The 16,102-nt window shown below is 46.8% G+C and overlaps 2 pseudogenes; one reads left to right on the forward strand and one right to left on the reverse strand.

Moving 5' to 3' along the window:
- Positions 1-3: 3 nt before the first annotated feature.
- Positions 4-2,028, forward strand: LOC136449760 (uncharacterized; annotated as a pseudogene).
- Positions 2,029-2,130: 102 nt separating this feature from the next.
- On the reverse strand, positions 2,131-4,485 carry LOC136449751 (putative magnesium transporter MRS2-H; annotated as a pseudogene).
- Positions 4,486-16,102: the final 11,617 nt, after the last annotated feature.

Consider the following 16,102-nt stretch of genomic DNA (forward strand, 5'->3'; position numbering starts at 1 on the left):
TAGGTTGTGTCCTTGCGATATGACTTATGAGGTCAATGCGCCCAGACTGGAGATCAGCCGATGGAAGCTTATCGAGCAGCTGGGGCGGAGGCGTGCGCTGCGTGTCCTCCCGCCCTGGTGCAGGTGAGCAGGTCCCTTGTGAAGTTCACTGTCCTTGCAAGCTCTCTCGGACCCTTCGCACTCGACTCAGTCACAGCACGCGCGTGTGCCCACCTCACTTCACTTGGCCCGGCTGTCTCCACGCCACGCTCCCCACATCCCCTTTCCCCTCCTCTCCACTCTGCAGTAGGTAGAGTGGCAAGAAGGATGGTGGCGACGATGGCGAGCTCGCTGCTGCTCCGGCCGCGCGCGGTCCTGCCACCCCATCTTTCTAGCTCCAGCCGCCGGCCATTGCCAGCCCCACGTGCACAACTGCAAGCGAGCATCCAGCAGAAGCCGGGGCTTACGGCAAGAAGCGACGGCGAGCGGAGGCAGCCGGCTGGGACGCGGCTCTACTCGCTGGCGCCCTACCCTCTGCTGCTCGCCGCGCTGCTGCCGGGAGGTACGGCCTTGTCACTGCTTGTGTTCCGGGTGGCCGTCGTTGTCGTTACTGATGTCTTGGCTCTTCTTTCTGCCGGCTCCGGCGGTCTCGTTTGACGTGTGAGCAGCTGAGCCGGTGACGGCCGTGTTCGCGCCGTTCGTGGAGCTCGTGAAGACGTGGGATCTCCCCGGTTGGCTCGTGCACTGGGGCCACCCCGGCAACATGGTACGTTTCTCGCCACCCACAGCTGCAGCTGAACATGGCTCGTGCAGTACTGAACAGCTCACCTTCTTCAAGTTCCCAAACCAGTAGGACACCAGTACAGATCCATCCAATGCTGCAATGTTTTTATCAGCAGTGTGAAAGATTAAGTTCTGTTGCTGCAGCCAGAGCAACCGTGTTACTGAAACCTCACAGTGCCGGATTCGATATTCGGATCAAATTCTGTCTGGTTCAATGAATCAATGTTTAACCTTCAGTACTTCTCTGTCAGGCTGTGGTGCTCTTCGCAATGGGAGGCTACGGGACATACCTGGGCTTCAGGATCAAACTATCAGACGACCTTGTAATCCCAAGACCAGTAACTATGCACTTTGTCTTCCATCATAGAGAGCAGCACTCTTAATTTCGGCCATGTAACTTGCATACAGGAAGAGAAGGCCAAGGCCATTCTTTTTCTTCGCCCTGGGTGCGACCGGTGGGATCACAGCTCTTCTTACCTCAGACAAACCCATCTTTGAAAGGTTCTGCTCTCAGAATACATACTGTTCTTCTATGTACAAAGGTTGGATCGCCTTACAAACTTTTGGCAATGGGTTTGCAGCCCTCATGCCGTGACTGGAGTCATCGGCCTTGCACTCCTTACCATTCAGTCTATCCTGCCAAAGTTGTTCGAGGTAACCTGGAAAGATATATCAAATCATCACACACACCAGTTCAATATTTTGCTTTGGTCATTCAATTTGTAGTCCTCCAAAGCCTGGTGATTCACATTTAGATATAGGCTGAGTGACTTGGTTTTTGTAATGGCAGGGAAACCCAGGGCTTAGGACTACACATGGTCTGCTCGGCAGTGGCATCATGACTCTGTTTCTAATCCACGCGGCACTAGGCCTGCAGCTTGGGCTCAGTTTCTAACTTGTGGCCACAATATCTTGGGGTTTGCTTCTTTCTGATTGTTTTCAGAGATTTTAAGCCACTCTTAGTATTATCACACGAAGCATCCCCTCATAAAGTCAAAATAATGTAAGAGAAAGGAAATTTATTTTCCTTGTCTTTGTTGGCAACTGCAGTCAATGTTATGATAATCTGATATTGCAATAGGCCAATAGAATATCCATGTAGAGACAACCAGACATGGATACATGTTTGTTACCTAAACGAAGAACAGAATCAGGCAAAAAGAAGAGAAAAGAGAGAAAATGTTGTAATCCTAAAAGCAGAAAGCAAAATACTGCTAATGATCAAATGTTTTCATGTCATCATTCTAAAGAATCAGACATTGAGTTCTAGTGTGTAAATGACAGAAAAATTGTTGCATCTCTCGAATAGATAGAAATAGTAAATTTGAATTGAGAAAATGTTGTAACAATGGTAGATAGTGTTGGTATACATACATGTCATGTATTGCATTATGAATGCCAAATGCAAACTCTAAAAGTTTGACTGGAGATCTTTCGAAAAAAAGTTTGACTGGAAAGCAATGATATACGGATGGACCAGGCGGGACTTTCCCCTACTCAACTAGGGTATAGCCATACTATACCAGGCCAGTTTCCTTCAAGTCATGAGGCATTGCGAAGACAACCTTTGTAGATTTATCTAACGCTGACCTCAACTGCCGAGTAGCCTGTTCCTCCATGCATATCCCAACAAAACAACGATGACCAACAAGCAGAAAGATGATGTGCCCCCTACAAATGGCCAAAAGGCACCTACAAACTTCTTATAGTCCCCATTTTGAGGCATGTTGATGGCAAACGATGCAGCTATCAACGTGTTGATGGATATGCCAAAGGATACAATAATCAGTATGAGATGGAGCTGAATAAGTCCATTGCGTTGGTTGTCAAGTTGGATGTTGATGTAGTCTTCTGTGTCAACAATATATCCTCGGACCTATTAAATATGCCAGAAAATAGTTATCCACATGAGGATAGGAACTGTCATATTTGTAGTATCAAAGAATGCCGGGGGTGAGTATGGTGTATCCAATACAGGTTTGGGAGAGAAGAACAAACCATCATAATTCTGTTGCGAATTCCATCCAGCTGCATGAAATAAGATTCAAGTAACATCTCTAGGTCTCCTACATCGTTGTCCCATGGCAATGCCCGTGGCTTGGTTAATAACAGAATTTCGTATATCCAGGTTTGTTTTTGAAGGAAAATTGCAATTTAAAGCAGAAGAAACCAGTAGAGCTTCATCCTGCGGACTTTTTATTTGCTTCCTTGATAGGTGTAGTTGTGCCATATTTTCATTATGATCCAAAAGATGCTCTACTTCATCTCTGACCTGAAAAATATTCAGACAATGATATCACATATAATGAAAAAGGAAGTGGCTTCAGATATCATACGAATTATCACCAAAGTTTTAGCGTTATAACACAGATTGTGAAGCTTTGCGGAGGATGGGAAAGCCTAGTATGTGATATATATATAAGGACAGATGGTCTGTTGTTTTTATTTTCTGTGCTTCAAAGATTCAACCATAGCTTATGTACTTCCTTCAGCAATTTTTTTTTTCACGAACGTGCAACTGGACACGTGTTTCATTAAGAGGATAGTCCTTCAGCCATGAATAAATGATGTTTATAACATCAACACAGTCTACAAATGCAATTCCTAGAGCTAATCTGCAACAGGTACCCATGCGTGGATGTTATTATTATTCAGAAATTCACAATATAGTTCTGTAGTTACATGCACAGTGATAGTCAAGCAAACAATACTGCTCGGACATTCATTGGCAAACAATAAGCATTAAACTGAGTAAGACTTAAGATTTAAGAAACATAAAGTGACCAAATATGTATAACTAACAATACCTTGTGCACACTAGCGAGCAGAGAGGTTAGATTTCTTTTGAGGCTTCGAACATGCTCGAGATTCCTAGTGCTCACATTCTTAGTCATCTCATCCAGCACAAAAATGACATGCCTATTAAGATCAGCTAGGATGGAATGAAATGACAAGCACACAGCTTCTAGGGCGAGCTCCAGCACCTGAAACTCAAAGGGGAGCCCACACTCTGCACCAGTTTTAGCATGCTTGCCATCCACATTACCCACTTGTGTGGCACCAACATCAACATCCACGCTCTTCAATGGAAAATGCCGCCTCAATTTATCGATGAAAGGAATAACCTCCTGAGCAAGAGGTTCCAGCAGCAGGACTTCATCAGCGGTTACAATAGCTCTTATGAACTCTAGATTGATCACCATGGCCTTCTCTCGAGCTGCAAAACAAGCAAAGTCTAAGGTTAATCTCACCGTAGCAGATATGATTCACGGCATTATAAATTACTTCTATGAAAAAAAAACACTTCACGACATGCTAGTACGAGACACTGTACGAGGACTTCAGTAGTTAGCAATTCACTGCTGTCGCCAAAATCTGAGAGCATCAGCTCACCGAGGATGCTGGGGCAGCGGGAGAGAAGGGGCCCGACGACGCGGAGGTCGCGCGCGTGCACCCCGGAGCGTTCCGCGACGAAGGCCCTGTCGCTCATGAACACCTCGCACCGGCCCCACAGATCCATCCTCATCCACAGCCGGGCGGGCGCTTTCCTCCACCTCCTCCTACCGGCGGGGTGCGGCGCCGGCGACGCGACAGGCGGCCTGGCAGTGACGGGAGGCGCCGGATGGCGCGGGAGCGCTTGGAGTACGAGGAGGAGGAGAATGAGGAGGACGACGAGAGGAAGGGAGGCGGCTTCCTGGCCCCGATGCCCGATAGCATCACCATCGTTGCGGCGGCACGGCCCACGGCGATCGGCGAGGAACATAGTGGGGAGCCAGCGGAGAGGCAGCGTTGGGGTTTTGGGCCGTGCGGAGAGCGGCGGAGGCAGCCGAGAGCGTGTTCGGCCGTTGGCGGGCCGGCGGAGCCGACTATAGGTTGGGCGGGCGCATCCGTGCGTTTTTTTTTTGGAGAATATCCATTGGTTTTGGAGTTGACGTTGGTCAAAAGCCCAGCTAGAAGCCCAAGCTTAGCAAAATATGTTGAGCCCAAAACATTGCTCTGCAGTTAAAGCCCATTTACGTTCGCCAATCCACAGCACGCGCGGCCTACACTTTTAGATAGCACGGGCCATTTCGCCAAGTTTGTAAAATTCAGGCTAGAGACAGAGTGCCGCTTACAGTACATATCACGGCGTGCATGGAAAATTCGTTGCAAGGACACACTTTGACACGTTACCACAATCATTCTTCACTGCCCCAAATGGTACTCCATCAAGTACTATTCCCTAGTCCCTCCGTCCCATAAAGCACGAAGAAAGACATCCTAGCACGATGTATGAGTATTGTGGAGCGCTATTTAACACTGTTTCGCTAGTCTTTTCGACAGGTACTGTATTTAAGTCATTTTGTTTCATAGTACAAATATATCCTAAAAAACATCTTATATTGCCTTTGTTTATAGGACGGAGGCAGTAGAACGCAGTAGCACATTTTTTTTCTAATAAGATTCTCGTGCCCGAGTGCGTTTCAGTTCCGGTTGTCTGTACCGGTACCTCGATTCCTCGAACTATGCCCGGCCTCTTCGTTCGCTCGTATAGGATGGTGGTTTATAAGTTTAGAATAATATTTTTTTCTCATATTAAATTAGCTAGCAGTAAATAATCCATGATTGTTTACGGCCTGCTGAACACTGAAAGTCCTAGACTTTTAGTCAGTTCCGTCATTTCAGACTTTCAGTCAGTCCCAACGTGTTTGGTTTCTCCTCCTAAACTCTAAACTCTAGTCGATGTCTCATCAAATATTATGACATATGCATGGAGTATTAAATATATATTAATTATGAAATTAATTGCACATATTGCGACTAATTTACGAGACGAATTTTTTGAGCCTAGTCCACAATTTGACAACGTGGTGCTACAGTAAATACGTGTTAATGTCAAATTAATTGAGCTTAATAAATTCGTATCGTGGAGTGCTGACGGATTCTATAATTTATTTTTTTTATTAATATTCGAACACCTCATACGACACCCTCACCCCTATGAATTTTAGTCAAACACCCCACGGATTCGCATTCGCAGCGGCAGCGGCACCCGGAGGCCCAGGCGCCGGATGCCGGATGAATCCATTCCCCTTCGGAGGATAAGGATGCACTGCAGGCGGGACCTCATAGCATTAGCCAGGCCCCGGCACGTGGGAGGGTCCGAATTTTTTATTTTTTTAGTTTTTTTGAAAAATATTCACAAATACATGTTTGGTGGTTTGATTTTTATTTATCGACTCTGATCTTGACGTCATGACTTTTGGCGTCAAAGATACACGTCTCGACACCATGGCTAATGGTGTTGAGGTCTTGGCGAGGCGTCGAAAGTGGCGGTGACCTGACGCTGACGTGGATAAGGCCTCGACGTCATAGATCTTAGCACCGAACCGTTTCCCTATAAATCTTGACGTTTGAAATTAAACAAGTATAATTATTTCGAGGAACATGTAACAACGTCATTGTGGTTCAGCTGGTTAGGACGCGTGTGACTTAACTTAAATGCTAAATTATTTTGAGAAACACACTATATCTCAGTTGTCGAAATGCTTATAAAAATTTACTTCGAGAACGCCGACGCGGAGACGGGGTCGTCGTTTGCGACGGGCAAGCGATGCGTTCCCGGCGCGGCGTCTGAGATCTGACTGGTAGCTCCTAGCCTCGAGACAGAGGACTTGTCTTGTATCCGGCGCCGCAGCGGCAGCTGCGGAGATGAGTATGTAGTGGTACGAACTTGGTATTATCGCGCGATTCAACGAAGACAGCCGGATCCAGGTACACGATCCGTGGCTGTACGCGGCGGCTAATACGGACTGCGGACTACGGAGACGCGTACAGCCAGCCAGCCGGCCAGCCAGCCCGGCCGGAAAACGGGGCAGAGATAAGGCCCTGGTTTGTTTCAAATAAGTCACCTACTTATAAGTTAAAAAGTGAAAAAGTAATTTATTTTGTTAAACACCATCAACTTATAAGTCACCCCTACTTGTAAGTTTTAAGTTAGTTCGCCCCTGCTTAAAACTTATAAGTCACCCTTTTTCGTGTGGGGCCCACATTTTTAATGAGCTTATAAGTCATCTACAAACAAACAGACATGACTTATAAATCACTGGTTTTCAATCACCTAACTTAATAAATCACCTAACTTATAGAAACCAAACAGGACCTAAGTAAAGGCAAAACTAGCTTTGTCCCAAAGCTGCTAAGGCAGATGGCGAACGCCTGAAATGCCGAGAGCGGCTGGCGATAATCCATGGTGAAGATATCATTATCAACCTTACCGAACTGCAGGAGAACAGTTTCCTCATCACCGACGCTATCAGGATGGCTTGGGTCGGCTGTAGCCACCAGCTGGAAATTCTTGACAGATGCAACTGTCACCCGTCCATGGAAGTTCAAGCACCAGCATTGCAAGTGCTCATGCCATCGTGGGGCTTTGTTTTTACGGACTGCTACCCGTTTGCTTCAAAGACTTCACCTTGAGGGAGTTCTCCCAGGTCTATTTACCATGTTCGTTTCGGCTGGATTGTTCGTATCTGACTTATAATCTATGACTTAAATAATATTTTTTCTTATACCAAACTAGCCAGCAGTACTTTTAGTCATGACTTATAAGCCAATCCAACCGAAACGAACATGCTGCTTGAACATAGGAGCACTCCATGGTGCAATGCATCCTCCTAGGCCCTCTGGATTTGAGCAGGTTGTATTTGTAGGAAATCTGTCCAACATCAAAGTTGCCGAAAAATGCTTATAAAAATGTAGCAGAAAAAAAGATTCAGCGCTGGGTTTAAACCCAGGCCTTTGAGCTAAGTCACGCGCATCCTAACCAGCTAAACAGCAATGACGTTGTTACATATTCTTCAGAACAATTATACTTGTTTTCATTTTAAACGCTAAGATCTACAGGGTAACAGCTCGACGCCAAGATCTACGCCAGGTCACCGCCACGTCCGACGCCTCGCCAAGACCTCGGCGCCATTGGCTATGGCGCCGAGACGTGTTTCCTCGGCGCCATAGCTTTTGGCGCCGAAATCTAGGTCTATAAACAAAAATCAAACCACTCTGAGTCTATTTATGAATAATTTTTTAAAAAAGGCTGAAAAATAAAAAATTCGGTCAGAGAGTTCCAAGACGCCGTGGCGTTTCGCCCGTCCGTCGTCGCAGCCATACCGGCTGTGCGGCCTGCAGGGCGGGCCGGCGAGCGCGAGCAGCCAACCATCGGCCGCTGCTTGCCGACGCCGCGGCAGCGCTTGTCTGCTTGCTGCGGCACCACAGGGCACAGGCAGAGCGATTCGGTTCCACCGGCAAGTTTCAGTCAGCTCGAGTTCCTCGGTGCCCGCGATCGACCTACTCCTCTCCGCGGTGACCACGTCCGGAATCCCAATCCCGAAGAATGTGCGCGGCTATTGGGCCGCCCCCCGGCCTCTGCAGGGGATGGGCCGGTGATTGGTCGGAGGCGCGGCGGCGGTGGTGGCCCGGCTGGGTGGGTCACGAAGACACGGACTCACGGTGGTGGCCCGGCGCGGCGCGCCCCTGGACTCCGCGCACTCCGAGGCGATCGGTCCACTAGCACAAGAGCCTCGCGGCGCGTGCACTCACCACATGATGACACAAACTCCAGCTGCTCTCGTTGCACAGCTTGCCGACTCATGAAACTGTAGGCAGGTCGCTCGGCACCATCACACAGGAACATCGACCAGTTCAGTTCATCGCTGCCGACCAAGAGATGTCGTCCACAGGAATTTGGATGAGAGCGCACGAGCACTACTACACGACTGTATACGAGCACGGAACACGTAGGAGTACTGTAGGAGTATTTTCCAAGGAGGAGCAGTGCAACAGTCAACAGAGCTCGTGTACGTACAGTTGGCCGCGACGCAGACGCTGCTGGGCTGTCCCTCCTCTCCTCGGATGCCCAAGAGATACAACAGTACAGGCATCAGGCACCCGTGGAACGAGGACGGGGGGGTGCTGGCACTGTCAGGCCTGCAGCAGCAGCGCCTCCTTTCTTTTAGCTTCTCGAGCGCCTCGGGCTCCGTCCGCGTCCGGCGCCGGAGCGCGGAGCCCTCCCAGTATCCCACCCTCCGCGTTGGCCCGGCCACCGCACTCCGTCCAGGCGGGGTACGCAAGTGGCGCTCGCGGACAGGGCTACAGATACGGGGAGCCGTACCCCACCGCACCCGTCGTCACCGTGGGCCCGGAGAGTGGCCCACGCGTCGGCGGTGCCCGCCATCATTGGGATGGTACACGAGGAATGAGCGGGTGTTTGACCAACCTTCCGGCGCCGCACATGCCCATGCCCCGGCTGGCGGCGGCGCCGTTTGGCGCCAAGTTTTGGCGGGAGGGTTGCGTTTTGGCGGGTTTTTTTGAGTTGAGGCCGAGCGTCAGGGGCCGAATCTGCGGCGGAAAAGGTTCCGTTTCCATCTCTTTCCGGTTTTCACCATGGGCCATCCCATGGTGCTTTTTTCCTTTTCTTTTTCTCCGGCAAACGTGTGCAGTGCATCGTAGCGTATCATGACCCATGCTCCATGCTGCTGTTTTTACCACGAACTGGTGTACCTGGTTAGAGTATTATAGTACTACTACTACAGTACAAATTTACCAGTTCACTGTACACAATGCCCGTCGGCCGTCTGCAATCACTGACGTATACTGTACAGGTTCGACTACCAAAGTTCATCTCATTTTTTTTCATCCCGATAGAATGGAGTAACAACTTGCAAGGAGGGTACACTTTGCGTACACACACACACACCACGTACCATGTATACAGTGCAACTTGAGAGCGGATTGCACTGCAGGCAGGCATCTGATGCCAATACACAAAGCCTGCTGCTGCTTCTGTTCCTGCCTGCACCACCTGGCAAATTTACCACCACAGGCATGAGCATGATCCTGACTCCCTGCAATGCTCAAACTCAAACTCAAAGTTGCATGGGCATGGCACGGCGCATCGGCATCGCATGGTAAAAACTATTGGGAGCCATGCGAAAAGGCGGCTTTTCTGTGCACGGGCTGGGGTCAGCTCCTAAACGTGGAAAGACCGCAGCTTTTGAACACGGGAACGGACAAAATCGAGCAAAGGCCGTCAGAGTCGTCAGAGGCAGAGCGCAGTAGGGCCCGGCCCCGGCCACTGCCCAGCATGGGTAGCAAAAAATCCTCGTCAGGTCAACAGCAGCATCAGCAGGTGCACGGTGCGGGCCAGCAGCCCAGCAGCTTGCTTGCGGCCATGCAACAGTCACCCAGTACACCACCATTACCCTAGTCGTCCAACAGCATCATCATCGGCAGCTTGTCGTAGAGATTAGCTTCCTTATTTTGCTCAAAACTCGTATGACAATTTGACAAGTGGTCGGATCGTTTTCGCGCACCTGTGATGGTCTTTCTCAGCCACCCTCGTTATTTGTGAGTTTGTGCAATGATTCCCGTCATGATTTAGTGCCATCGATCGTGTGATCTAAGGTACTGAGTTTCGACTTTCGAGGTCTTCAATCAAAAGGCAGGAAGAAATACCCTAAAAAAAGGTAGGAGGAAATCATGCATGTCAGCATGTGATCTAAAAAAAGCCACGGTCTTTGTACGTGTTGGAGATTGGAAGTTTGAAACTTGAGACCTGAGAGGAAAAAGGGTGGGAGGAAAGGAACGGTAGTTACGTGATGATTCGGAGTCCAAGAACCATCGCCCATCGGTGATGGTCTGATGGATGGGAGTGAGTGAAATCTCCGAATCTATGCACGGGCCAGCCCTTCTTTTTACCAGTGCATACAATGCACAGACAGCTAGGACGCGTAGAGTACCAACCAAAGCAAGGGGAATCTCTTTGAAACTTGCATCATTCTGAGAGGACACAGGTCGTGTCGGGTGATGCCCGGCCCTGGCCTGATGTGATTATATTCCGGTGCGTGGGTACTACGTACGAGCTGTGCACCAATATGCGCCTGGCCGGCACTACGTCAGATTTAGACATTACTGTCATCATCATCACTGTCAGATTTATGAGAACCGGTAAGGTATCTTCACTGCTGGTTATGAGTTTGAAAATAAGAAAATGATTAGGGCTGGACTAAAACCGACAGTGAAGCACCACATCACTGCCGGTTTATGACCGGCAGTGTTTTTGCGGCCACTTATCACTGCCGGTTCAAGCCACAAACCGACAGTGATTTGACTCTATCACTGTCGGTTCTAGCCAAGAACCGACGGTGATAAGCCTACAGCACAAAAAGGCTGCATCCGTCCTCTTCTTCCTCCTCTTCCATCCCGAGAATAGAGGCGCGTGTTTGGACCCTTCCCTCCATTGTTGTGGCTGCTCTTCACCATGAAGCTAGCGCTTGGATTTTGAAGAATGGCTTGATCTTTTTGCTTTAAGGTTAGTAACAAGCATCTACTTCTTTGATTTTGTTGCTTAATTTGCTTTGTTTTGATGGCTACATTGCTTGATTCTCATTATAGTTCTTTCTTCATTCTAGAGAGCATTTTTCCAATTGGATATTTGTGCAAGGCTCAAATTATGGTGAATCCATCATCCAAACAGTTGGTGTCTATAAACACATTTAAATTCCTAGCTAATTATTCCATGGTGATCAAGATCATCATTGTTAGTATGTGATGCTATAATTAGCTCTTAGAAGTAGAGTAGAATAGTTGTTCTTCAATATTGTGCAATAATTGTTTTTACTACTATTTTTAATTTACAAGGCAGGGGCTACCAATTTCAATTTTCTAATAATTAGTGTACAATAATGTTTTCCAAAAATGGTACTTTCGAGCTACAATTGTTGTTCATGAAGCTCGATTTCTTATTAATTCTTTGTAATTACTGTCTCAGTATTTTTTTGTGCAGAGATGGATCGAGAGTGGATGCATCTGTCCTGAACGGATAAGCGGTACATGCATGGCGTCAGCCAGTTTTATCATCGATGTCAAAGCCCATGCTGGGAATGGGAACCCCGTCTTCTGCCCATGTAAAGATTGCAAGAATCAAAGGAACTTTCGTCAAATTGAGTCTATATGATCGTACTTGATTACCAGGGGGTTCATGCCAAACTATACGATATGGACTATGCATGGCAAGGTTGGTGTGAATGTTCTGCAGGAAAACGGTGATGATATGGACATGCCTGACGTAGCCATCCACGATGCTGACGAGGAACCCGGTGTCAACACGGAACCTATGGCCACAGTTAATAATATGTTTAGGAACACGCTAGCTAACGACACCGAGGATAACGATAGTATTTCTCAGCTGCTACGTAATGTAGAGACCGAATGTCTTAGTGAAAGACAGCTGAGAAAGCTAGAGAAAATGAGACAAGATGGCAAAACACCATTGTATAGGCATTGTCCAATGAGCAAACTGGAAGCCGACGTCATGCTGTTAGAGTTCAAATCGATAAACGGATTGAGCGATAAAAGCATCGATCAGTTGTTAGGTATAATAAGAAAAATGCTCAAAGAAAAAAATAAGTTGCCAGAAAAGACATACTTAGCCAAGCAAATGATTTACCCCATCGGCCTCGAGGTTGAAAAAATCTACGCATGTTCCAATGATTACATATTGTACCATGAAGAAAAATACAAAGACTTATACAAGTGCCCCAAGTGTGAAGCTCAACGGTATAAGGAAGGGCCGTCAGATGAGGATACCAAGACCAGAGGATGTCCCATAAAGGTCGTTTGGTATTTCCCTATAGCTCCCCGGGTGCATAGGCTGTTCGCATGTGCAAAGTTAGCCAAACTGTTGCGCTGGCATGGCGAAGAGCGTAAGAAAGATACAATGATGAGGCACCCCACCGATGGACAGGACTGGAGGACTATTAATACTATGCTCTATAAGGACATCGGTGGAGAGGTAAGGCACCTTTGGGTTGCTTTGAGCAGAGATGTGATAAATCCTTTCGACCAGGTTAGAAGCAATCATAGCACCTAGCCAGTGACGCTCTGTATATACAACCTTCCACCTTAGGTCTGTATGAAGCGGTCGTACATCCAGATGCCACTACTGATCCAAGAGCCAAGACAACTTGGGAATGACATCGATGTGTTTCTGGAACCAGTGATCGATGAACTACTGGAGATGTTTGAAAAGGATGTGCTGGATGTTTAGGACGAGTACAAAAAGGAATATGTCACAATCAAGGGAGTACTTATCGCTACAATCACCGACCTGCCAGGTCGAGGTTCATTGTCTGGAGAGAAGACAAAAGGCTATACTGGATGTGTCAAGTGCTTGGACGACATTGATGCAGTAAATATGCCAAATAACTCAAAGATAGTTTATATAGGACATCGTAGATTCCTACCTAAGGATCACCCTTACCGCAGGAACAGAAAAGATTTCAACGGTACTATTGAGAAACACTTAGCTCCAAAATATCGAGACGAGCCTACGATACTTCAAGAACTCAACAAACTGGAGGTTGTCCTTGTGAAGGGGGACAATGCAGTAGTAGCGCCTGATGGGAGTGTTTGAAAAAAAATAGTTTTCTAGAAACTACCGTACTAGCCATTTCTGAGTGTACGCCACTGTCTTGATCCCATGCATATCACTAAAAACATATGCGCTAACACTCTTAACACCTTGATGGACACCGGGGGGCATCAAAGGATTCACTAGCCACACGTCTAGACATACAACACTTAGGAATCAGGATGGAGCTGCATCCTGTGGAGCTAGAGAATGGCCAGTTCGAACTTCCGGTTGTGTCATGGACATTGAAGAAAGAAGAAAAGCATGCACTTATTTCTTTCTTCAATGAACTCAAAGTCCCGACGGGCTACTATGCAAACCCGAAGATGCTAGTGAACATGAGAGAACTCAAGTTCAACTATGGCCCTATGAAGGCCCATGACTGTCATGTCATTATGACTCAGCTGCTTCCTGTTGCCCTATGTGGTATCCTACCCCCAAAGGTCCACGCCCCAATCATAAAGCTTTGCTCATTCTTCAACGTGATCTCAAAAAAGGTTATTGATGTGTCCACGCTAGAGCAGCTGCAGCAGGACATAGCCAAAACTCTCGTTAGGCTTGAGATGCATTTCCCGCCAACTTACTTTGATATCTCATTGCATCTACTCATTCATCTTGTTGACCAAATTAGAGCCTTTGGCCCAATATACCTGTATCAGATGTTCCCTTTCAAAAGATTGATGAAAGTTTTTAGGAGGTATGTTAGGAACAGATTCAGGCCAGAAGGGGGCATGGTTGAAGGATGGTCAACGGAGGAGGCCATTGAGTTCTACACATATTATCTGGACATTAAAAGGGTCGGAGTTCTAGAATCTCGTCACGAGAGAAGACTACAAGGTAAAGGAACGATTGGGGAGAAATCTAATACAATAGACGACCCTATTTCTTTCAGGCAGGCACAGTTCGCTGTTCTCCAGCAAGCCGAGGGTGTGATGCCATACATTGATGAGCACAGGCAATAGCTGCAAACTCTGTATCCGAGCAGGTCACAGGCTTGGCTAGATAAAAAACATAAGGAGGAATTTGTCAACTAGTTGCGACGTCGCTTGCTTGAAATAAAGTTAGGTAATCAACTGGATGCCTTGGCCAAAGGACCTTCGAGTACATATCTTAAGTACCAAGGGTATGAGATCAATGGATTCACATTTTACACAAAAAAGCAAGATGGAAAGAGCACATACCAAAATTGTGGTGTTCGTTTTGATGCTCACAACAAAAACAGCAACGTGCAGGCGACATACTATAGTTTCATAGAGGAGATATGAGAGCTAGCCTATGGTCCATTGAAGGCAGCTCTTTTTTGCTGCCAGTGGGTTCGGCTCGAGGAAATCAACACTGACAGCGAAGGGTTCACTATCGTTGATCTCACTAAGACCACATACAAAGATGACCCCTTCATCCTTGCAATAGATGTTATGCAAGTCTTCTATGCAAGGGACAACAAGACAAAAGAAAGGCTAAAAGTAGTACTAGAAGGGAAAAGAAAGATTGTCGGTGTCGATGGAGTGACGGACGAAGAAGACTATAGGGGCTATCAGGAAATGCCTCCATTTGGGGCGAACGTACCCCTACCTATCCTTCAAGAGGGTGACGAACCTGCTTACATATGGCTTGATCATAATGAGGCCCTCATTGTTGATGCACGTAAAGATAGTTAGATTATTATTAACTATGTAATCATTATGCACATAACCGTGAAGGATGTTTGATCCTGATGAAACTCTCATCTCTTCTCTCCTCCCCATTAATACTCTGCCAACTCAGCAAATATGCCGACGTATCATAGCAATTAATGAGATTTAAAGTTATTTAAAACTACCATTGAGACTGACCTTATTACTATTCAAACACTCGATTAGACATCGGACGTAATATTTCTAAACTTTACTCTCTGAATTTAAACACCAGCTAAATATAAATATAAATATATATGTCTAGACTTCCGATAGAAGGACATTGGGGCAGCCATTCTCTTCCGAGCTACTAGTAGTAGTGGGGCATCCACAGCTCCTAGGCACCACTGGTCCCCAACCAGTCTATAGTCCCTGCTCACAATACTCGAAGGTGCCCAACCCACAGTTGGCATTGAGCAAAGGTGTAGTAGCTCCATTCCTCCTCCAACCTTCATTGACCATTGATGTATGTGCTCCTGGAGATGTGAATGGGAATGCCTGTGGCTTGTGTGTTGACTGTTGAGTGATCCATTTACTTGATGCGTGTACTGTTCCAGTCTCTAGATCAGGTCGAGATGAAGAGGAACGCTAAGAAGGCCACAGAGAAAGAAGGTGCATAGAGAAAATTCATTTAATAAATTATAAAATAGAACAAAACAATTTGGGTTGCTTGGGACTCGAACATGGGTCTCGGGGGCTAAGTTAAGGGGTCTTAACCATTGCACCAGTAAGAGGAGTTCGAAAGAAATCTAAAAGTTATCCTACTTAATACCTAACTGCTACACCACATCATTGTCGGTTTGGAGAATGGCTCGGTAGTGATATACCCTATCACTGTCAGTTTACAATCAAAATCGGCAATGATAAGCTATTTTCGAAGTAAATTAATAATTTATTAAATAGAACAGAAAAAATTGCCGCCTGGGACTCGAACATGGGTCTCGGGGGCTAAGTTGAGGGGTCTTAACCATTGCGCCAGTAGGAGGAGTTCAAAATAAAATGAAAAGTTATCCTACTTAACACCTAACTGCTACACCACATCACTACCAGTTTGGGGAATGAACCGATAGTGATGTACCCCATTACTGTCGGTTTACAAGAAAAACCGACAGTGATGTACCCCATTCAATATCATTTTTTAAACTAAAACCGATAGGATGTGTAGATGCTCTTCACATGCCAACATTGCTCCCACTGACCACAACAGTTGGAACACTGC

Source organism: Miscanthus floridulus, chromosome 1, assembly GCF_019320115.1.
Source record: "Miscanthus floridulus cultivar M001 chromosome 1, ASM1932011v1, whole genome shotgun sequence".
NCBI classification, from domain to species: domain Eukaryota; kingdom Viridiplantae; phylum Streptophyta; class Magnoliopsida; order Poales; family Poaceae; genus Miscanthus; species Miscanthus floridulus.